A 24,947-nucleotide genomic window follows, 5' to 3' on the forward strand; every position below is an offset into this window, starting at 1 on the left:
AGTGCAAGGTCCTGCATCGGGGTCAAGGCAAACCCAAGCACAAATCCAGGCTGGGCAGAGACTGGCTGGAAAGTAACCCTGAGGAGAGGGACTTGAGGGTGCTCATGGACAGGAAGCTCAACATGAGCCAGCAGTGTGCACTTGCAGCCCAGAAAGACAACCAGATCCTGGGCTGCATCAGGAGAAGTGTGGGCAGGAAGTCAAGGAAGGTGATTCTCCCCCTCTACTTTGCTCTGCTAAGACCCCACCTGGAGTACTGCATCCAATTCTGGAGCCCCTGTTACAAGAGGGACGTGGAGATGCTGGAGCGTGTCCAGAGAAGGGCCACAAGCATGATCAGAGGGCTGGAGCAGCTCTGCTATGAGGACAGACTGAAAGAGTTTGTGCTGTTCAGTCTGAAGAAGAGGAGGCTCCCACGTGACCTATAGACAGGCATCAGCTTCAGAGGGAATGGGGCTGCAAGCATTATTGTCTCTTAATCTCATTGCCAAAATTCTCTATATATCAATTTCATACTTCACAATTAGCTCTGAGTAAACTCACCAGATTTTTCTGTATCAAATCTGGACAGTTCTGCAGGTGTACATGTGAGTTTGTAGATGGTTTCTGCTCCAGCTCAGAAGCAGCACAGTGGGAGACAGAGCAGTTCAACGTCTTCAGTATGTAACTTACTGGGCATTTGGCTATCCTCTACCATCAGAGTGGACATGATGGTACCAAAAGCTTGTTAGATCATTTCTCCTTCAACCACTCGGCAACCCCAAGACAAATTGACATCTGTGATCAAGTATAGTGAAGCTAAATCCTACAGACAGCACCCAAAAAGGAAATGTCAATAAATTGGGGTTTGAGGAGCAGAATTAGCAAGACACAGCTTCCCCTGGGTTTGTGTCCTCTGTCTTCTAGCCTACAGAATGATGACTTCTAGAACACCCATTACAAGAAGGATGTAGATGTGCTGGGGCATGTCCAGAGAAGGGCCATGAGGATGCTCAGAGGGCTGCACCACCTCTGCTATGAGGACAGACTGAAAGAGTTGGAGCTGTTCAGTCTGGAGAAGAGGAGGCTCGCAGGTGACCTTCTTGTGGCCTTCCAGCAGCTGAAGGGGGTCTACAAAAAAGCTGGAGAGGAACTTTTTAGGCTCTCAGGTAGTGACAGGACTAGGGAATGGAGCAAAGCTGGGGGTGGGGAGATTCAGCCTGGCCGTGAGGAGGAAGTTGTTGAGCATGAGAGTGGTGAGAGCCTGGAATGGGTTGCCCAGGAGGTGGCTGAGGCCCCATGGCTGGAGGTGTTTAAGACCAGGCTGGATGAGGCTGTGGGCAGCCTGATCTAGGGTAGGGTGTCCCTGGGCATGGCAGGGGGGTTGGAAGTAGATGATCCTTGTGGTCCCTTCCAACCCTAACTGGTTCTATGATTCTGTGTATTTACTCCTCTGTCTAAAGACTAATCATTGGGGCAGAATGAGGCTTTAAAAGAAGAAACACCAAAGCCAGTGCTATTTTCTTGCACAGTCTTTATATGGACTCATTGTTTTAGCAATGACAGACAGAGATAGTAGTCCGTGTGCTAGGTATGTATTTATGGAAAGAAGCTCTCTTTCCCTCTTAAGGCTTGTCAGACAAGATGGTCTGGCCAGTTGGGTTAGAAGTATCTATGTGGCCATGTACAGAAGTGCTAATGTTTGTTCATTCATAATCCTCATATAGAGAACCACCTACAAGGTGATGTCAGTGATTTTTTTCCTCCAGAAAGTATGTGTGACAGTTTTTGCTTTCCCAAGCACAGCATACTGACTCAGCAGTCCAAAATACTCTGCCTTGCACCTCCTCTCCCTTTTCCTCTCCCTTCCCCTCTCCCTCTCCTTCTCTCTCCTCCTCTCCCTCTCCCTCTCTGTCCTCTTCCCCTCTCTCTCCCTCTTCCCCTCTCTCTCCCTCTGCCTCCTCTCCCTCTCCCTCTGCCTCCTCTCCCTCTCCCTCCTCTCCCTCTCCCTCCCCCTCTCCCTCCTCCTCTCCTTCCTCTCCCTACCTCTTCCATTCCTGACCCACACAGATACTTACACTATTCCAGACCCTCCCCAGTGCATACCAGCAGAAGCCTGTTCGCTTTCCAGTTCTCATGGAGTTGCTGCTAAAGGTGATAATACACCTCATTTCCTCACTAATGATGTGTCTTTTTTTCAGTTGTGCTCCTCCACTTATACTCATTCCTGCCCTGCAAACCAGATGCTGCTCGTTAGGCAGAAGAAGGATACAGTCAGCATCCATTCCCTCACAAAAGTGCTGCTATTAGGCTGAGGTGCCCCTGGCTCTGGATTGTCATGAGTCTCCCATCCTGTCAGCCCCCATGGAAATAACTTTGATCATTTCCAGAAAACAAGAAGAGATAAAAAGAAGGATCACAGGAACAGAAGCCATAGGCAAATTAATTCTGTGCCATGGGAATAGACATGGATATGAGACCCATGGAAGTAATGGGTCTGTGACAAAACAGACAGAAATGCCATCAGGATGACCTGATCTCCTGATATAGTACCCAGCCAAGGAGGAGAGCTCAGGTGAATTTGCCAGCAAAGAGCCTCTCAGGGGGCAGATTGATCCCTGTGGCTAAATTTAATCCCCACTCAGCATCCCAGAATGCAGGTGCGGATGGGATTTGCCCACTGCCTGCCTCTCTGGGCTCCTGCCTTCCGGTTAAGTACTGCTGCAAAGCTGAGAGAGATGGGTGTAAGAGCCTTTCAGCAGGCAATTAAAAGCAGAATGTTTGCTGTAATGTATAAACAAGCCCATTAAGCCTGACTTTAATGGAGCTGAGATTCTGTGATAAATAATTAAAAAGAAAGCTTAAAGTGAATTTCAAAGATTCCCCCCCCCCCCCCACTTTTAAAATGTATTTACAATACTTTATATAGATGGAATGTTTAATCAATTGTCATTTAAAGAGAGTTCACTTCCTGGAGTTTTGTGATATACATGTGCTAAAGGAGGCCCTCGAATGTCAAAGACAAGGGGCAGCAGCTCTTGGGCTGAGATGGATTTGACACAGTTAGTAGTGGCTTGTGCATGGGAAAGCTTATTCTCGACATCTCAGCTGCTCTCTGTAGATTAAAAGGGTCTTGAGACAGCTTTAATTCCTCCTGTTGTAGCACATATAGGACTTTGAGATAGCAGGCAAGGCATTGGATGGGAATCAGCTAATTGCTCTCCTGTTCCCTGGGTCCGCCCAGCACCTGGCACAAGTTCAGGCTTTTCTATCTGCTCCCAGGCAAAATCCCAACCGTACTTCAAGCAGGGTAGAGGGATGGCAGCACACAGAGTGAACATTTGAAAGGAGCAGCTGATGTTTATTGTGCACTAACCGTACTTGTCAGGTGCCTTGTAGGTATTTTCCCCGGGTTGGTAGTGATTAAGGACGTCAGGGGTGATGTGCTATTCCCTTCTCGGTGAGCGAGCATTTATCCGGCTTCCATTAACACGAGGCCTGATGAGATTGGAATATCCCTCAGTGCCTTTCAACACACACATTTAAAATGTCTTGTAAATTGGCTAAGACTTTGGACTTCCTATTGACTGTGCAGATTCCCTCACTGAGGATAAACTGGCACTGCCTCAGGGACATCACTGGAGTTTCGCTGCAGCCCCCATGTTGCTATTTAAAAACACCAAGCCCCCTTCTTCATCCTTCTTACTAACCCCCCCTGCCCTGTAGTCAGACTAGAATGATGCTGATCTCTATTTTGCAGAGGAAAAGCTGTCTTTAAGCCCCAGAAGCTTTTTTTAATAGATATTTTGTGAAAGCTTTCATACATGTTTTAAGGTGCTTAAGTGCTTTGAGGCTTAGAGTATGCAGACATTCATTGATGACCCCTCCCAGGCTTCATCTCTTACCGAAGCAGAACTCACTGGGGACCTTCCATAATTTTTGTACCCCCTTGTTATCCTTTAAATGACTGTTTGTGTGCCACAGTGCTTCTGCTGATGGTGAGCTGGCTTGTTCCCTGCCTTTGCTGGGGCATTAGCATCAGTGATTTCTCCATGGCATAGCGGGGATCAAACCGGTGCCAGAAGAGTTAATTGGGAAGAGAAGCTCTGTAGTGTGAACAGACTGGCACAGTACTCTCCCTGCTCAGGAAGACAGCAATAATTGCCCAGATGGCTTTAAAAATAATAGTGTAATACACAGATATTTAAAATTACAAAAACAAGCTGGGAGTATGCAAATTATCAGAAACTCACAGCAAGAAGAAGGATCAAATCCTGCTCTGAGCAGCTGTGCTGGAAACGGTGCGGGGTAGTCCTGGCTTTGCACTGCTGTGCTTGAAATCACAGCTCATTCCTGCAGAATTCCCTAATCATTGTTCCATTAACTGATATAACTGTGTGGGACTAGAGCAGATTTCTCAATAAAAATGATGGATAAGTAAATTGGGAGAAGCACTCTACCACTTAGCAGGTGTGAAAAGATTGACAGTCCCAGCGCTGCTGAGGGACAGCTGAGTGTACTGACTGGAGGGTGTCGCTGTGCGTGGCTGGGGAAATATCAACCTGTGTTTTCCAGAGGGTCCATGAAGGGGAAATGCTGACGCTGGAACAGGATGTAGGAGGGCTGCAACATCCTATGAGCAAACAACGGACAGTACAGCTCAGGCAGTAGCCATGGAAGGAAGGGCCAGAAGCCTCCCAGCTGCTAGTTCCCTTCATTGCAACAATAAGTGTGCACGGCAGAGAGCTCTCAGCATTGCAGGGATGTGTCTGAATGTGGAATCATGGAATCAGTCAAGGCTGGAAAGGACCATCACTGTCCTCACCAGCCCAGCAGCTCACTGAACATCCACATTCCCCAGGCCATCTTGGTGCATCGTTGCCATTGCAGCCTTGGACTGTGGGGAACAGTGGCAGGGAAACCTCCCTCTGATGAGAAAAAAGGAGGGGATTTGGATTAGGTGCTTGTTGTAAAGACTTATTGAGTGAGAAACAATGCTTCACCTAATCCCTTGGCAAGGGGAGCTGCTCCTGCTAATAACTGCTTGATAATTAGTGCTGGGAAATCCCCAGCTCCCTCCTCTGCTCTGCCTTGGAGGTCTCAGGCATGGTCGAATCTAACAGTAAGCTGTACTCCAACACGGTGAGCAGGTCTTACCATCTTGCAATCCTGTCAGGGCACTCTGCCAGCTGCAGAGACAAGGATTTTGAGCAGGGTGGCTGGCTAATGTCCCTCCCCTTGGCCACTCTCCAGCTGCAATTACTGGCAGCAGTAGAGAAGCACTGACAGCCCTAGGACAGCCTACCACACCTCCTGGGGTGCCAGAGGTGTGAAGAGGCTTCCCTGAGCATGTCTCTCCTGGCTGTGTGGCCGTTGCTGGGCTTTCCTGCCTCACAATGCCTGTTATGGCTTGTTTAAGCCCAAAAGTCAAGGTGCTTGCCACAGGGACCCCCATGGTTGAGGACACCTCCACCTGGGGAGGGTAGAAAAGGCAAAAAGCATCTTCCAAGTGCAAGCATTGAAAAAAAAAAAAGGATAACTAACTGCCTGCTAGGCAGCTTGGAGCTGCTCTTATCCTGAGAGTGGTAAAGGTGTGAAACAGGGAGTCTTTCCAGGAGTAGGTGGCCACAGTGTTTCTGGAACCACACATGCATGTGATGTGGAGGGAAAGGTAGCAGTCAGTCCAAAAGAGACAGGCAGAACTGTAACTGCTAGTCAGAGCTCTGGAAACCACAGTGATCATGCAGTGTCTTCTGCTGGGTCTTCACAGCTCTGCAGTGAGCAGTTAGTTCCCTTACATATCCTGAGGCAAGCAGCGGCAGAGAAACCCAAGATCTGCTCCAGGGTTGCCAAAGAAGCAGGCAGAGTCCTGCTGAAAGATACCCTGAGGCTGGCTTCATTGCACAGCTGATGTGCAATAGCAACGAGCCAGCGACAGTCATACGGTGTGCCACCAGCACAACGCATTTCTCCTCTGCAGGTGTCCGTGAACTGGCAGCCAGGAAGGTGGTTAAAGGAAAACAACATTTGCAGAGTAATTCTGTGGTGTTGATCCTGAGAGAAAAGCACTAATCATATGCAGAACTGAAAATTACACCTGAGTATGGGCATTTATTCCCCACCTTTTGCTTTTTGAATCTCAGCAGCTGCTTGTTGCGGAGCAGCACGAATTATTCTAGAGATGCAGTCTCCTGTTGCTGCCTTGTGGGAAGCACCTTGTCAGTCTTGCCTGGGACTGAGGTGGCTGTCTACAAGTTATTGCCAAAATGCATTTTTACAGTTTTGCTTCTCTGTTCTTTTAAATGGCAAAGCTCTGGAAAAAACCATCCCCGTGAGCCAAGACTTTGAGCAGTGACAAATGGTTCTGGATGGCACTGGGTACTCTTGTAAGAGTGAGCTGGTGAGGATATTCCTGTTCAGGTCTTATGAAACATCTTACACTATGGAGAGGCCTTGATCAAAATCTCAAGATCATGTTGTTTTAAAAGTCACACAGGCAGGATAGGTGCAATGCACTGCTCTTTCTTGGTAAAGCATGAGGATCAGCTGGGAAGGATCCAAGAAAAGAGATGTATCTCAGGACAGATTCCACAAGCAAATCCTACCATCCAAACTTCCCTTTGTTCCAACTTCAAAAATGTCCTCATGCTTTGCAAGTTATGCAAAGCAGGTCATCATAGACACTTGTATCATACAATTAACCAGGTTGGAAGAGATCTGCAAGATCATCCACTCCAACCTAGCACCCAGCCCTAGCCAGTCAACTAGACCATGGCACTAAATGCTCAGCCAGGCTTTGCTTCAACACCTCCAGGGATGGCAACTCCACCACCTCCCTGGGCAGCCCATTCCAGTACCAATGGCAACAACTTCCTCCTAGCATCCAACCTATGCCTCCACCAGCACAACTTGAGACTGTGTCCCCTTGTTGTGGTGGAGGGGCAGCAGCCCCAAAACTGAGGCCTCTCTATGCCTCTACATGCCTGGACATGTTTTCCTGCCAGGACCCATGAGGCAGTAAACAGGTTGTGTAACACACACACACCCAGCCCGTGTGTCCCTGGGGTCCGCCCAGGTAATCCCCTATTGGGAGGTCCAGGCAAACACCTACTGCCTATTGGGGTAAGGTTTGGCTTACTGCCAGACTGATTGGTCACTTTAAATGTCCAAATGAGCCACGAATCTTGGCCCAGAGCCTATAAAGAGGGTTGTACAGCAGCACCACGTGGTCAGACCGTTCAAACTGCTCAGAAGTTTGGAGCATTGAGAGCATTCAGACTTAGCTCTGATCCACAGCAGCACCCTGCTGCCCTGACCTGCTTGCATGGCCAAGACACAGGATCAGGCCTTACTCACTTGCAAGCATTACTGAGGCACAGACCTCATGCACTGATCTCAGGGCGCAGTTAAGCTGTCTGTGAGCCCTTTGAGAAGCAGAGCACATGCACGCCTGCACTCCATACATATATGGGGAGCTGAGAGCCTCCTGCTTAAGCTCAAGAGCAGCTGTACACACTGGCTTGCTGCCTTGCATTTATCTACGGAGCTCGTCTCCCTGCAGCATGGCATAGACCCTGCTTGCCCAGCATATACTGCTTATCAGCTGTTCTGTAAGTCTGGAAAGATCCAGAGCCAGCAGACCCTCAGTCTGCAAACCTACAAACACAGCCTGCTGGCTGTGAGACTGTGTTAGAAGCTGCACAGACAGATCCTTCTCCTGCACCGGGGAAATCCTGCCAGCTGGTCATCCCTGGACATGCACAGCATCCAGAAGCCTCAGCTCCAAGGCAGAGACCACTCCAGGAGAGAAGGTTAGAGAAAATCCCATTTAACCCAGAGACTGGGAACACCTTATCAATCCCCTGCAAGCCAGGACAGACCAGCCTTCACCAAGACCCCAAATACTGGGCACACGCTGTGACAATCCCAGGAAGGTGATTAATAATTAATACTTGAGAGCAACACATTTAAGCAAGCCTTAAATCCTTTGTCACATAAGTTACCTCTACCTTTAGAGCAGACACAGTTTCAGCCCCTGCTGGGCAAACAGTATAGCTGTTAAGAGGCATTAAGCCTAAGGGAATCTTTCTCTCTGTCTATAGTTGTTGATAATTTGATATTTCCATTTAATAATCAATCCCTGTAAATATATCCCAAGCTGTTTTCATAAACTTGCACAACGAACCTGATGATACTGTGATACTGTGATTTCATAGTGGTTGGGGATGGTACAAATTGGTAAATATTAATTTTAATAAATAATTTTATAAAAAAATAATACAGCCTCAAATTAATTTCTCACCTCCCCCTAACAGAGGAGGAATAGAGAAATCCCCTCCATGACACTTGTTCTGTTGCTGGTTGCCTGGCAGAAGAGACCAACCCCCACCTGGCTACAGCCTCCCTTCAGGTAGTTGTAGACAGCAATGAGGTCACCCCTGAGCCTCCTCTTCTCCAGGCTGCACACCCCCAGCTCCCTCAGCCTCTCCTCACAGGGCTGTGCTCCAGGCCCCTCACCAGCTTCATAGAATCAAAAATATGGAATGCTTCATGAATTTGTATGTCACAGCATGGTCACACGGACCATGCTGTGCAGCTCCTCTGATACAAGGCAGGGACTTATCAGACCCTGACAAAACAGGGAACTTTCAATGAAAGAGGCCTGCTCATAACATTTTCTGTGCATTTCTTAATACTACTGGTGAGATTTTCATCTCACTTGATATATTGTTAATAGCATCCATGAAACTAATTAACCAAGGAGAATGATATTTAACTGTCAATAAACCTTTGGATCTCTGCCCCCTTTCCTGCAAATTTGCATATTCATTCTGCAAAGCCTTCTCCAGCTCCTACCTCTCAGATTCTCTGTCTCCCATTTTCACAGGTGGTACCATTTTGTTTCATCTGGCTCAAGCCTTTTGTCCTTTACATCCCAATGAAGCCACAGCAGCCCTGTGGAGAGGGACCTGGGAGTCCTGGTGGATAACAAATTAACCATGGCACAGCAATGTGCCCTTGTGGCCAAGAAGGCCAATGGGATCTTGGAGCGTATTAAGAAGAGTGTGTCCAGCAGATCAAGGGAGGTTCTCCTGCCCCTCTACTCTGCTCTGCTGAGACCTCATCTTGAACACTGTGTTCAGTTTTGAGCTTCCCAGTTTAAGAGGAGAGGGTCCAGTGGAGAGCCATGGGGATGATTAGGGGATTGGAGGGCATGGCTTGTGAGGAGAGGCTGAGGGACCTGGGGCTTTTTATTCTGGAGAAGAGAAGACTGAGATGAGATTTGATAAACGTTTATAAACATCTGAGGGCTGGTCAGGAGAGGAGGGACAGGCTCTGCTCACCTCACTTGCTCCCTGTAACAGGACAAGGAGCAATGGATATAAGTTGCAGCGCAAGACGTTCCAAAGGGAACTTCTTTACTGTAGGGGTCACAGAGCACTGGCACAGGCTCCACAGAGAGGTTGTGGAATCTCTTTCTCTGGAGACTTCCAAGGCCTGTCTGGATGCATTCCTCTGTGATCTGTGCTAGATTGTGTGGTTTTGCTCTGGCAGGGTGGTTGGACTCAATGATCTCCTTGGGTCCCTTGCATCCCCTAATATCCTATGATCCTGTGAACACCCCATTGCTCTGCACAATGGCTTCATGCATATAATGGTTTTGCAGGGTACAACAGATGAATGTAGCTTCAGAGCAGGTGTGTATGCTGCTCATGTCACGGGTTTTGTGAAGGAATTCTGGAGAGGGAGGGGGAGAGGAAGACATTTTGCAAGAAAATACAATGAGTGATCTAAAAAACAGAACAAAACCATGAGGCAGAGAAAAAACAGCTCTGGTATCTATTTTATGTGGCAGTCTTTGAGTACCTGAATTGGACTAGATGATCTCTAGAGGTCCTTTCTAAAGCCTATCATTCTGTGAATCTGTGAATTTAGGTCTGAATTCAGGGTTGTCTGATATCATAGAATCATAGAATCAACCAGGTTGGAAGAGACCTCCAAGATCATCCACTCTGACCTAGCACCCAGCCCTAGCCAATCAACTAGACCATGGCACCAAGTGCCTCAGCCAGGCTTTTCTTCAACACCTCCAGGGATGGAGACTCCACCACGTTCCTGGGTAGCCCATTTGAAGGCAAATCACTCTCTCTGTGAAGAACTTCCTCCTAACACATATTGTGTTTTTTCCTCTAAGACATAACCATTCCTGTTCTAGCCAGCACAGGGCCTAACTTAAAGGTACAGCACTTCTCCTGGAATTGCAAAGCGTCTATTCAGAAGGTCAACATAAGGAGTGACATGGTCTAGATGACTGGATAGGGCTGAGTTATAGGTTGGACTGGGTGATTTTGGAGGTCTCTTCCAAACTAGTTGATTCTATGATTCTATGACATGGTCTAGTTGATTGGATAGGGCTGGGTGCTAGATTGGACTGAATGATCTTGGAGGTCTCTTCCAACCTGATTGATTCTATGATTCTATGACCTCTGCTTCCCTTGCAAGGCTCCCTGAAGCCTGGACAGGGAGGCAGTGGAACTTAACTTTGTTTAGCTGTGCATGAACTATGTTAAATTGTGGCACTGAGGGTCTAAACTTTTGTGAATAGCAGCAAACCAAGTATGTATCTAGGTACAGACTTTTCTCCCACTTGAATGTTGTGCTTCCACCTTCCTGCTTTGCTTGAGTTCAGTACATCTGAGTTTAGGATCAATAGCCCAGCTTTCTTGGACAAACTGCAAGAGACAATATGGAAGAAGCAGCAGCCAAAATAGCAACAACAGAAGTTGTGGCAGGCAGATTAGTGGCAGCAGCAGGCTCTGATCAAGCTGTTCTCCTTCTGTCACCATTTTGAGCATTTATTGTGTAACACTCCAAACTGCTGCTGGTTACAGGGTTTTACCAGCAAGAAGGGATAAAGGGCAGTACAAAGCCTCTTTTGGAATGTATGAGCCCCCCTGGCTGCTTCATGATGGAGCTGGATGCATTCCCTTGCCTTCATTTGTGGCACGATCAGGCCCTCCTGCCTCCTGTCCAAGTCACATATTCTGGGGAAAAGGCTGATTTTTCTTGTTGATAATTTGGTTATAAACCTGAGGCCTGAAAGACTCTGAAGCTGCTGCCACTGTGCAGTCTCTATTTCTGTGCCACTTGACTTTCCCCACAGCTTCTCAATCTGTTGGCCAATGTCAACAAACTTTGTCAGGGAGCTAAAGGTCTTCAAGCTAAGAAATTCCTGCAAGTTTCTTAAAGACAAGAAACTGCATTGGTGATAGAGAGCAAAGCACCTGGCTGCTACACATGGTACATATGTGTGATGGTTTGGGTGTTACCTACCCCCCTACTCTTATGAAGTCACCCAGAGCTGGAAATTAGAATGGAGCTTTGTATTTACAGCTAAGCACAATATACAAGCAGATATTCACAATAGATACAGCTATAGACAGAAATAGGCAAGTTAAAAAGGCAATACAGAAACACAACAGCCCTCCCAGAAACCAGAGTCCCCAGGAGGGCCTCCCAACCACCCTTCAACCTCCTTTCCACTGCTCTACCTTATTGCAGACTTTGCTTTACAAGCAAGGTGAGCTTGGAGAATCAGCCAGAGGGGTTAGGAAGCAGAGGGATTAGTTAGATAGACAGCAAATTAGGGAGAGAAGTGCATGCAGCCAGAGCCAGAAAGCAGCTCCTTTAACTATATTTATGTTCTTGTTTTTATACATCTCAGCAAGCCTGAGATGTATAAAAGTGAAGTAGAAGTGAAGCAGGAGTAGTAGTAGAAGAGAAATGCTGTAGACATCACCACTGTTTCCTTTCCACAGCCTATAATCTAAGTCTTCTCACCAAAATATCCCAGCTAGGCTCAAAGTAGCAGAACATGTTGTAAATGTTTTGCACATGGTATGAGATGAGCATCACTGCTGCAGTCCCAAGGAAGAAAGGTGTGGAGGATGTAGAAATGGTCAGGGGAGACCCTCAGGAAGGAGGTTCAGTGTCAAAGGTGTTGTAGGAGGAGATCTGGCTTTCTGTCAGAGGCATGTGCATGACTTCAGAGGCAAATCTGTAGGAATCCAGGTTTAATTTGCTTTACTGCTGACAGAACAACATAATTATGCACTGAGAGTCTCATACGATTTGGCCTCCCTCTATAAGCCCAGATAATGAGTAACACAGCTGAATGCCCTTTAGCTTTCTGGTTATCTCTAGATTTCACTCTGATGTTCTGATATGCAATTTAGGGCAGGAGCTGCAATACCACTTCAGGGACAATATTAGCCTAGTGCAGCCATAAGCAAGCTGGAAATGCCCATGAAGTTCAGGTTGAGACAACTGTGCTGCAGTGCTGTGAGCCCCTTGTGTTCCTCAGCCACAGGAGAAGAGGAAGGTGATACCTCACCTCCCACTTGCTGTTGGAACTGCTGTAGCCTGGAGTGCTGCCTTTCTCTTTTGGATAAAAATCTGCATTGTGAGAGCTAGTGAGTCTTTCCAGAGTCTGCAGCTGGATGGTGAACAGTCTCTGAAGCCTTACTTTCAGTGTGGATGAGAGCTGCATTACTTTTTCAGTCAGCTCGCTCTGGACCCTCAGAGAAAACACATAGAATCACAGAATCAGTCAGGGTTGGAAGGGACCACAAGGTTCAGCTAGTTCCAACCTCCCTGCCATGGGCAGGGACATCCTACCCTAGATCAGGCTGGCCAGAGCCTGTAAAATGTCAGTTACTGATATTCATTTAGTCCTCAGCTTGAAGATGCACAGATGTTACTTTATGACTTCTTTTGAGGAGATCAATTGCAAATCTGTGTTTTTCTTTTTACCCAAACCTTACCTGTAAAAATAATAACAGAACAACAGCAAAGATATTTTCTTCCCAGTGAACTCTATGTAATGTCTTCCCAGTGACCTCTATAGCACAGCTTCTACAGACCCACAACAGCAGCTGGCACCAGATAGAATCATAGAGTCAGTCAGGGTTGGAAGGGACCACAAGGATCATCGACTTCTAAAGCCCCTGCTGTGGGCAGGGATACCCTACCCTAGATCAGGCTGGCCACAGCCTCAGCCAGCCTCTCCTTAAACACCTCCAGCCATGGGGCCTCAGCCACCTCCCTGGGCAACCCATTCCAGGCTCTCACCACTCTCATGCTCAACAACTTCCTCCTCACTTCCAGTCTGAACCTCCCCACTTCCAGCTTTGCTCCATTTCCCCCAGTCCTGTCACTCCCTGGCAGCCTAAAAAGTCCCTCCCCAGCTTTTATGGAGTCCCCCTACAGATCCTGGAAGGCCACAAGAAGGTCACTTGGGAGCCTCCTCTTCTGCAGACTGAACACAGCAGGCTTTGAGGCATCTCAGACAAGCTGGAGTTGCAGATCTAAAAAGCAAGATTCTTTTTCCCCCCCCTTCTTTTAACTTTGGAAAACAAAATAGAAGAATAAACCATCCAGTCTTCTACTAAATTGCTTTTTAAAATGCCTCCAAATCTCCAAAAGTTGGACACGTTGCCATTAGCCATCCCTTTTTTCTGTTCCCCGCTCACACCTCCTCAGAGCTGAATGGAAAAAAAATTAATGCTGAACCTCCCTCCCCTCCAGAATGAAACATTAAAACACTGACAATTTCAGAGTGAAGATTACATGGAACAGACATTCCATAACAATGCAATTATGATGAAATCATTTTAGCATCTGTGGTCGGAGATGAGATTAAATCTGCTTTAACGCGACATGAGATGGACTTTTTTCTCCCATGTTTTTGCCTCCTGGTGCCATTACAATGCAGAATAATTCATTTTTGGGTTGGTTTTATTTTTTTTAAAGTTGACTCACTTTTCTGCAGTGGAACTAAACTGAGAGTTTTGTACTGCTTGTTTCCTTACTTAAGTTGCTGATATGCTCCCTCCATCTTAGCTTCACCCTGACAGCTTCTTTCTCCTGCGAGTTTCTGCTTTTAAGTTTTGCACAAACAGCCCTCCCAATATTTCACACAATCACAGAATTTCTTAGATTGGAAAAGACCTTCAAGCCCATCGAGTCCAATCATCAGTTTCACACTGACAAGTCCTTGACTAAACCAAATCCTTCAGCACAACATCTAATCGCTGTGAATTGCTATGGTTGGAAAGGACCACCAGGATCAGCCAGTCCAACCTTCATCCCAGCATCCCTCATCACTAGACCATAGCCTCAAGTGCCACATCCACTCTCCTTTTCAACACTTCCAGGGATGGTGACTCCACCACCTCCCTGGGCAGCCTGCTCCAGTGCCTGACCACCTGCTCAGGAAAGAACTTCCTCCCAACATCCAACCTAAACCTCCCCTGATGCAACTTGAGGTCATTTCCTCTTGTCCTATCATTAGTAATTCAGGAGTAGAGACCAGCTCCAGCCTCACTACAACCTCCTTTTAAGTAGTTGTAGAGGGCAATAAGGTCCCCTCTCAGCCTTCTCTTCTCCAGACTAAACACCCCCAGTTCCCTCAGCCACTCCTCATAGGTCATGTTTGCCAGACCTCTCCCCATAGCCTTGTTGCCATTCTCTGCACCTGCTCCAGCACCTCAATGTCCCTCCTGTACTGTGGTGACCAAAACTGGACACAGTACTCGAGGTGTAGTCTCATGAGTGCTGAGTACAGGGGCATGATCACCTCCCTACTCCTGCTGGTCACACCATTTCTGATACAGGCCAGGATGCTGTTGGCCTTCTTGGCCACCTGGGCACACTGCTGGCTGATGTTCAACCAGCTGGCCATCAACACCCCCAGGTCCCTTTCTGCCAGGCAGGTCTCCAGCCACTCCTGCAATAGCCTGTAGGTCTGCTGGGGGTTGTTCTTCTATCTTGCCTCAGCAAGGCTGTTGAAGGCAGATTCACTGGGACCTCAAGACTGCCAGGAGCTCCACTTTGCCATGCTGTATTTATACTGGCTCTGCATCAGAAAGGCAATAAGGAGCCATCCAGAGAAATGGCAGTGCTGGCTCCTTCCATGCAGTCAAGCCAGTGGTTCAGAGTGCTGGGAGACTCCTAAAGGGACCTCCATTCACCGTTCAGGACTGGCACTGCTTGAGACACCTGTGGCTCAGTGCCCAGGGCTGCCCTGCCAGCTCTGCTCCAGTTTTCTAGGACTGTGTGACCTGGAGGAGCAGTACCATGATTTTTAGGGTCATTCTCCAGCATAAATGCCATCCATCTGTAGGGCATCTGTTCACCAGGCCTTGGAGCATTGGACCACATAATCACAAATATTTGATCTTGAGTCAGTTAGAAACTTTGCCTTACCTCCCTTCTTTCCTTCCTTCCTTCCTTCCTTCCTTCCTTCCTTCCTTCCTTCCTTCCTTCCTTCCTTCCTTCCTTCCTTCCTCCCTTCCTTCTTCCCTTCCTCCCTCCCTTTCTACCTCCCTCCCTCCCTCCTTTCCTTCCCTCCTTCCTTCCTTCCTTCCTTCCTTCCTTCCTTCCTTCCTTCCTTCCTTCCTTCCTTCCTTCCTTCCTTCCTTCCTTCCTTCCTTCCTTCCTTCCTTCCTTCCTTCTCCCCTTCTCCCCTTCCCTCCTTCCTTCCTTTTTTATGCACAAGCCTTTATTATCATTTTATATACACAAGCCTTATTTTGCTGTCAAAACCTGAGCTTATCTCAGATTTCAAAGTGAATCCAAGGAATTTTAGGAACTGTCACAGTTTAAAAATGTGTGAGCTGTCTCCATCTCAGTTGGGGAGAGTTTTTTTTTTTCCCTTTGCTTCAGTTGCCACAGCTTCTTCCTAAAGGCAACCTCCTTCTTTTGATCCAAAATGCATTCTGGGAAGCTTCACTCATGGAGCACCTTCTGTAGCATCCTCACTGAGTTATCTGGACAGCATCACGTGAGGACTGGCCAGCTGCTATTCTTCCTTCTTCTGTTTTGAAGAATAAAGTGAACAGATGGAAATGATCCTCTCAGGGCAACAAATTGGTTCCTTCACTAATCTGTTCAACTGTGAGGGAATCTGGAGGCTTTAATGTGGATAACTCTGCAAGAGATGGCTTTAGACACACATTGTCATCTGTCAAAGCCACCAGGATGAGGACACTTGTCAAGTACCAAATTTACTGATTACTTGCTCCAGAATTAAAACAGAATAAGAGAGAGAAAAAATGACCTTCATTCATTCATTCATTCATTCATCACAGTGGAATCATAGAATCAACCAGGTTGGAAGAGACCCTCCAAGATCATCAGGTCCAACCTAGCACCCAGCCCTAGCCAGTCAACTAGACCATGGCACTAAGTGCCTCAGCCAGGCTTTTCTTCAACACCTCCAGGGACAGCGACTCCACCACCTCCCTGGGCAGCCCATTCCAATGCCAATCACTCTCTCTGTGAAGAACTTCCTCCTAACATCCAGCCTATACTTCCCCCAGGCACAACTTGAGACTGTGTCCCCTTGTTCTGTTGCTGGGTGTCTGCTGGTGTTACAGATCACCAGCAAACTGCTTGTGATGGAAAAATGGATGTAATATTTTTTGCTTTCAGAGCAAGAAGGTCTAATCAAGTACATGTCAAAGAAAGGAAAAGCTACAGCCTCCATCTGAAGGCAGAAAGGAGCTACACGGAATTGCTCGGAGCTCTTGAGTTAAATACATGTTGAGAGGGAACTGATAAAGATAAAACACAATCATGGAAACTTGTCTTAGAAAGAGCAGGTAGGTCCCAGCTGTCAACAATAATCTGAACCTGTAACAAGTGCTCTTGTTTGAAAATGAATCCAACTGAAAATGAAAGATTAAACAAGTACAACAACGTAAGAATACATTACACATAAATCTCTCTGGTATTCAGGATCAAAGGAAGATTAAAGAACAAGCTATGGAAATGTGGTAGAGGCAAAGAGAACCTATTAAGTGATATCATTTAGTGACTATGTGGGTAATAAAGAGTTTGCACCTTAGAGGACAGAGAATTAACCTATAGTTGTTAAAAGGGGCTTCAAATGACATCTAGCATGAATGAATATATGATAAAGAAGATTTCTGTAGCCTAAACACAGCAGAAATGTGAGCCAGGACCTGTGCTCTCCAGTAGCTGGCATAAGAAAAAACACTTTCAGTTGTGTTCCAAGGATGATGGAGAAAGGCTTAGTTCTTCTGGTCCACCTTGCAGTTTTGAGAGTGTGAAGATGTGCACTAGATACTTCACGTTTTGTTTAGGGCACCCAAGTAAGGGTGCAGGCATCACCCCAGGACAAAGGCTACCCTTGGGAGCAGCAGTGGCCATTGTTGCCCCTCTAAAAGCTGTTCTTTCCGTTTCTGCCTCTGTACTGGGCTCAAGTCACAGTGTGCTCCCCAGCAAGGATGGGATGAGATTTAACAAGGCCAAGTGCAAGGTCCTACACTTTGGCCATAACAACCCCAAGCAGCACTACAGGCTGGGGACAGAGTGGCTGGAGAGCAGCCAGAAATAAAGAGATGTGGGGGTACTGGTAGAGAGTAGCTGAACATGAGCCAGCAGTGTGCCCAGGTGGCCAGGAGAGCCAATGGCATCCTGGCCTGCATCAGGAACAGTGTGGCCAGTAGGACAAGGGAGGTTATTCTTCCCCTGTACTCAGCACTGGTCAGGCCACACCTTGAGTGCTGTGTCCAGTTCTGGGCTCCTCAATTCAAGAGAGATGTTGAGGTGCTGGAATGTGTCCAGAGAAGGGCAACAAAGCTGTTGGGAGGCCTGGATCACAATCATGTGAGGAGAGGCTGAGGGAGCTGGGGGTGTTCAGCCTGGAGAACAGGAGGCTCAGGGGTGACCTCAGTTGCTGTCTACAACTGCCTGAAGGGAGATTGTAGTCAGGTGGGGATTGGTCTCTTCTCCCAGTCAACCAGCAACAGAACAAGAGGACACAATCTCAAGTTGTGCCAGGGAGGTCTAGGCTGGATGTTAGGAGGAAGTTGTTGTCAGAGAGAGTGATTGGCATTGGAATGGGCTGCCCAGGGAGACGGTGGAGTTGCTATCCCTGGAGGTGCTCAAGAAGCCTGGCTGAGGCCCTTAGTGCCGTGGTCTAATTGACTGGCTAGGGCTGGGTGCTAGGTTGGACTGGATGATCTTGGAGGTCTCTTCCAACCTGGTTGTTTCTATGATTCTATGATTGCTTTTGCCTTGGGAAGCCACACTAAAATCCTTGTTTCTGTGTGCATTGTATATGTGTTTATGCAAGTGCCTTCTTTTACAGTGATGATATTAGCACCAAAAAGCCATATGTCAGACCCAGAGCTCCTGACTCCTACAATCTAAATAAACCAAAACAGACCAAAAAACCAAAAGCTCCTCTTCTCCCTGCTAATATACGTGAGAATGCTTAGAAGCAGCCACCTGTTCCAGCTCATCCAGAGAGTCTACAGGTGCAATGGTCTAGTTGATTGGATAGGGCTGAGTGCTAGGTTGAACTGGATGACCTTGAAGGTCTCTTTCAACCTGCTTGATTCTATGTTTCTATGATTCAAAACTAAACCCTGAAGCCATAAACCCAGAATCTGTGTCTGAACAGTGCCCTGCTGGGTCCTCTGAGGGAGTGATTACACAGCATTACTAGCAGCTCTTTCTAAGCCTCCCAGGATAATGAATTACTTTGCTCCTTCACAGCTGACCCCTGTTCCAGGACAAGTATTCACAGAGATCTGTATGAGACAGGGATGTGCAATGGGATAAAACCTAGAATGAAGATGCTTTAACAGAGCTCACTGCTCTATGGACCTATCTTCCCCTTCTGGGTGGAATGGCATGGAGATTCCTGGTGCTTGGTCACAGTGCTTTTCCCCTGGGGAAAACATAGTTTATGTCTATATTTGAGGAACTGGGAAGCCACATTCAGGACTGGGGCAAGGGCTGCCTGGGTAAACATGGAGTATTAGGGGACTGCACCTCACTGTTGGAATGGATGGTCTTGGAGGTCTCTTCCAACCTGGTTGATTCTATGATTCTATGACACTCTATCAACATCATAACTACATCAGTGATAGAAGATCCAGAGTCTGTTTGACTGAGCCCAAGCTACAAGCAATGATCGCTCTGACACCCTGAATGTTTGTGCTGATTTCATACTTTCTATTCCATTTGAATTTGTTTCAATAGTTCTTTTTTCTTTTTATATATTTTTCTTTCAGTGTAGCCTGTAGTTTTCTCTGTGCAAACTACTCAAGAGACTTTAGGGAAAGAATTTAACAAGGCTTTTCCAATATTTTCTCGTAGTGAAACCAGCTGGAAATGGAAAAAGACTGAGGCAAGGAAAGCATTTCATAGAATCATAGAATTAACCGGGGTGGAAGAGACCTCCAAGATCATCCAGTCCAACCTAGCACCCAGCCCTATTCAGTCAGCTAGACCATGGGACTAAGTCTCTCAGACAGTCTTCTCTTGACCACCTCCAGGGATGGTGACTCCACCACCTCCCTGGGCAGCCCATTCCAATGCCAATCACTCTCTCTGGGAAGAACTTCCTCCTAACATCCAGCCTATACTCCCCTAGGCACAACTTGAGACTCTGTCCCCTTGTTCTGTTGCGTATTTGAATATGCAAAGGACGATACAGGAAGAGCTGAGATTATATCAAACAAAAGAGAGCACAAGACGCTTAGAGGGAAGAGCTGGCCTTTGTTTGGCCTCCCAACCCAAGCAAATAGCAGCCTCTGACAGCTTTGAAGGTTGCTTTTTTGCTCACACCTCAGACGGGTGTACTTGCTAAGTGCGTAGCCTGCAGGCAATTTGATGCCTGCTCAAACGTTTGTAGTACACGAGGTGCACACAACTCTATTTATATACATATTTATTATCAAGGCATGTAAAGCAGGGATTTTTCTGGCTACACTACATGAAAGATCTCAAAGCTGTGCCTGGCAGCAAAAAGCCTTGTGGAGGTCCTGACCCATTGTGTAAGTTTCTCTGTGCAAGCCCATAGGTTAGCGGTAAACGTCGATACGTACGTGTTCACATGAGTGAGCACCCACAGCATCACTGAACCAAAGGAAGGAGCAGGACGTGGGTCAAGTCTAAGTCTGGGGGCATGGGTGAAGTGCCAGCATCTCACAGTTCATACAGGGGAAGGGAAACCATGTCTCAGCACAGAGCTAAGAGCTATCGCTACTCTGCTGCTGCTGGGACCTGACCTTACTGCCAGGCAACACTCTGTGTTGACCCTGACGTGCTTAACCCTCACCGGTGCACAGAAGACTGCTCTCAGAGAGGAAAGCCATTAATTTAGTGGACTCAGTATATGTCTCACGAGAAAAATGCTCCCACACAGGGACTGCCTCTTCATCCTTGTTTGAATGCTCGTTGTTCTGGCTGTTATACAATCAAACCACATAAATAAAGTATCTCCTGCCTCTTCCATCCTTAACAGAGTTCTCACCGCGCTTTTCGTTTTTAGACACCTCACCTTTTCAAATCACTCAATAAATATTAATAAATGAGTCCCTCTCACATTCCTGTGACGCATTCAAGACATTTTCATGGTGATCATCTTATGTTCTGGTGTTTATTTGAATATCAAATACATCCAGGAGGTGTATCATTCAATACAATTAGCTGACAGTTATAAGTGCTGCCAGAAAGCAAGCCTGGCAGGCTAATTTCTGCTACATGTGTTCAACTGGCACTTAAATACAGGGAGTGAAAAAAGAAGAGCTAGTGGTAGGAATAATTTTTATGAAGTTTGTGTTCTTCAATAGGTTGTTTATCTATTTCCCCATCAGTTCACATGACTGCTTTTTAATGGCTGTTTTGAATAGCGCTAGAAAGGTCAGCAAGCTTTGCTGGCATGAATGTGTTGGGCTTGTTTGGCAAGGTTTTGAGGGGTGTGTGTGTGTGGGTGCTATAGGGGTGGCTTCTGTGAGAAGTTGCTAGAAATTTCCTGACTGCCCAGTAGAATCAATGCCAGATGGACCTATTCCTGCCCAATGCCAAGCACATCAGTGATGATGGTAGTGCCTCTGGAATAATATTCATAGGATATTTCATAGAATCAACCAGGTTGGAAGAGACCCTCCAAGATCATCAGGTCCAGCCTATCATCCAGCCCTGTCCGATCAACTAGACCATGGCACTAAGTGCCTCAGCCAGGCTTTTCTTCAACACCTTCAGGGACAGCAACTCCACCACCTCCCTGGGCAGCCCATTCCAATGCCAATCACTCTCTCTGGTAATAACTTCCTCCTCACATCCAGCCTAGACCTCCACCAACACAACTTGAGACTATGTCCCCTTCTTCTGTTGCTGGTTGCCTGGCAGAAGAGACCAACCCCCACCTGGCCACAGCCTCCTTTCAGGTAGCTGTAGACAACAATGCGATCACAGACTTGAAACAAAACTGATCTCATGAGATTTAGTGTAACTTTCAAGGACTTAAAAGTGGTGCAGGAAAATCTGGGAGAAGTTGCCTCATTTTAAGAGTTGGGGTGCTTACCTGATCAGCAGGTTTCACATGGTAATTGCAGTATTTGCTTGCATGGCCCATTGAACCCCAGGCTTGTGACAAGAAGCTAAATATGTGGAGTGACAACCCAGCAGTGGTTTCCCGCTGCTGCCCATCCAACCCTGCAGATCTCCACAGCAGCCTTAGGCTCAGGATTCTGCTCAAAGCAAAGTGAAATCTATTTCTTCAATACTCTGTGAAAAAGACCTCACCTGATGCTTTTTTCACCATGCCACTTAGCCTTTCCCTGTAGAGGTGATGCCCTTCTGATGATGCTCATTAGCAGGCTACTGGTCCAGCATGATTTCAGCAGTGATAAAACTCCCCAGACAGCTTCATGGGAGGATGACTTCATCAGCATCACACAAAGAGCTGCTGCCCTGCCACCAGGTAGCCCACCAATCCTTCAATGAGGAATTCAGGGTGTCATTGCTATAGGCATCACAGTTCTCTTGGAGCCACTGTGCAAGGCTGGAGGGTCACTGTGCATTGCTCAGGCTGGCACCTACCATTTTCCTGGTTACTTTCTGCAGTGATGGAGGTCTTGGACACTCTGTGAAGACCTGCCTCTGACACCTGAGTGGAGGGTCCTGCCTGAGAGTAGGAGCAGGCACATGCTGATGGGAGCTGGTGCAATGAGTATTACTTTTTGCATAGGTAGAGATCAGCTCCCAGCAGAGCACCTGAGTCAGGCTGAGTTGAAAGCCCCTTGCCAGGAGGAGCTGTCACATTTCCTTCACTCTGAATGAAAAAGAGGCATGTCCAAGGTGTGATAGAGCTGATCTCCTTCTGACATCTGCTCTGGAGCGAGACGAATCAGTCTCTGCCAGTTTCTCTTGGCTAACTACGGGGGAAAGATGAGACTGACTTGCTCCAAGTTAAGTGAGGCGAGTCCCTGACTAGGTGGGCAGCACCTGCATGCTGCTGCTGGTCATGCCACTGCTTCCAAGCCCTGATGCCTCTGTCAGCCACACACTGGGATGCAGAAGAGTGCTTCTTCTGGAGACAGCAGTTGAAAATAACAGGCTGTAGAGGATGCTTGTGGGTGGGAGGCAGGGCATGAAGTGGAACAGCTCTGGCCAATTGCACCCAGCCTCTCTCATACTCTTTTGAAGGCCCAGTACTTGTATTATTTTTGTAAATTAAAATAGAGGATGAACACACAAAGTTTGCTCCATCAGTAATGTGGTCTTCAGCAATCACTCACAGCCAAAAAATAAATTGTTGAGGGTGACTCAGTTTATTGTCTGAGTTCCTACCTGATCATCTTGGCACAATGCAGTAACTTTATATAGCTACCCTCTGTGGAAGCCATTGCATGCACAGCTCCTCTCATCTCCATTTCCAGCCATGTACACCAGGCTCACAAGCATTTTGCATTAGCAGAATCTATGAAGAGCTTCTGTATTTCACAACTTACTGAGAACTCCCTCCCATAACCGTCAGTGAGTGCTGTGGATCCCTCTGGAGCATCACTGCCTCTGACTATCTCTCATTTGCCTTTCCCAGCTTTTCCTCCTAGTGTCACCCACAGCCACAGCTAATTATCTTCTGGCTGCTAATTGGTCTGCTGCAGCATTGCCCTTTCATCCCCTTTCAAAGCAACACTCCAGCATAAGGGAGTTTTTCATTCTGGCCCTCTGGAGCTAGGAAGAGCAGAGCAAAGTCAAAGGGGAAGGCAGTTAAATAGGAGGGGGGGTTACCAAGATGCGGTGTTGTAAGCAGCTGCTCCATTTACAGCACTGTCATAAGAAAACTCTACTTGCCCCCAGCCTTCCCCATGCTCAGTGCTCCTAGAAATTGTGGTGTTGAAGCAGACTGTATCTTTCTGCTTTTGGAAAGCTAGTGTGTGCTGATGGGAGAACATAAACTGGAAAGGTCTTGAAACCCAAATATTGTTAAGGGAAAGAAGTCTATGCTTGCTTTATGCAAGATGTCTTGCCCATGTGGTTACTATGAGAGCCAAATGTTGTTTCCTCACATCAGGACTGACTGCTTAGCAAATATTAATGTAATCCTAAGGCAGAGAAACAGCATGAAACATCAACCCCTTGGTGCAAGTACTGGAGAGCAGCATCACTGGAGTAAAGAGGAGACTGAAGACTTAACAAAGCTTGCAACATAGCTAAAATAAAAAGTCATTAATGATGCAATTCAGCTTCCTGGAACAGATGTTTGACCTGCCCATTGCCTAAAAGGGTGGTTCAGCTTGAAGGGAGCACAATCTGGGTCACAGAAGAGTAATAAGGAGAGCAATAGTCAACAGTAACTTAAATTGCTGCGAGGAGACAAAGGGAACAAGGGGCTCTTTCCTGCAGCCTGCACCCTGCTGGCTGAGTGCCTGCCTTGGCTCAGAATCAGGTGCGTGCAGGTGGGATCCACCCAGCTTTGGCAACAGGCTGTAAGGAGAGGGATGCCAAAATGACTTAGCAAATTCTGGCCATCAAACTTCACAGGTATTTTACCAGCCCTAATCACTTGCTTGACAGGCTTTGTCTATAAACTGTTGCACCCAGCCCCGGAGGAGTTGAGAGGAGGAGGAGGAGCTATTCTTCATCTCCTGTTTGATAAGAAGTGCCCTAACAACCAGCAGCAGCCTTGCTTTGCTCTGCTGCCACTGCTGGAAGTAGCCCAGCTGTGGTGCTGGGCAAGAAACAAGCTGAGCTGCCCTGGAGAGGCTGAGGGCTCCAAACTGCTGATGTTTGTAGCTTGACTGAGCAAAGGAGTCAGGTCTGCTCTTGTGTGAGGTGGAGTTAAGGCAAAGAACATCTACACAAACCTAATTACAGGTGTTGGAAAGTTTTAGGTCTTTCTGTATTGGAAGAAGCTCAGCTCTTTTGTATTTGCAAGCTGGGCCTTCTGGATCTTTTGATGTGTGTGCTCTCACTTATAAGGACAATTTCAGCTGTACAGTAGCTGTTTGCACAACAGCTTTTTTTGTTTCATGCATCCCCTTGTATTTTACTCCCTAGATTCCAGCAGCTTTTAAAGCATACAGCTGTTCTGCCATATACATATGTACATATATATATATGTACATCTACATACACAAGGGGTAGCTATAGTAGGAAAGGAAGGCAAGAAGTCCACAAGAAGTCTAAAGTTCTGCTAAAGTGCTGCAAAAACTCTGGTCATGGGTACAGGCTGGGACATGTCCACCTGACCATCAGCCCTGCCAAAAATGAGAGCATGTTATATCAGACTTGAGCCAACCATGTGCTCTCATCTCAGACAAAACAAATCACACTACCAGGCTGTGTTAGCTGGAATGTGGGCATCAGGTCAGAAGCCTCCTCCTTTCTCTAGTGAGGCCAGACCTGCAACATTATGCCCAGTTTTTGGTCTCTGTGTTAAAGAGGAGCATAGGGAAGCTGGAGAGGGTGCTGCAGAGACACTGAGGAAGCTTGGCTTGGTTTTTTTGTGGCCAAGAGGAAGCTTAAAGACTAAGATGAGACAGTTACAGTAATGAAAGAATCAAGCTGCTCTCAAGTATGGGGTCTTGGCTGTATCTTGGGATGTTCAGGATGGAGAGATGGAAAAAAAAAACCACTAC

The sequence above is a fragment of the Pogoniulus pusillus genome, chromosome 1 (genome assembly GCF_015220805.1).
Source record: "Pogoniulus pusillus isolate bPogPus1 chromosome 1, bPogPus1.pri, whole genome shotgun sequence".
Lineage (NCBI taxonomy): Eukaryota > Metazoa > Chordata > Aves > Piciformes > Lybiidae > Pogoniulus > Pogoniulus pusillus.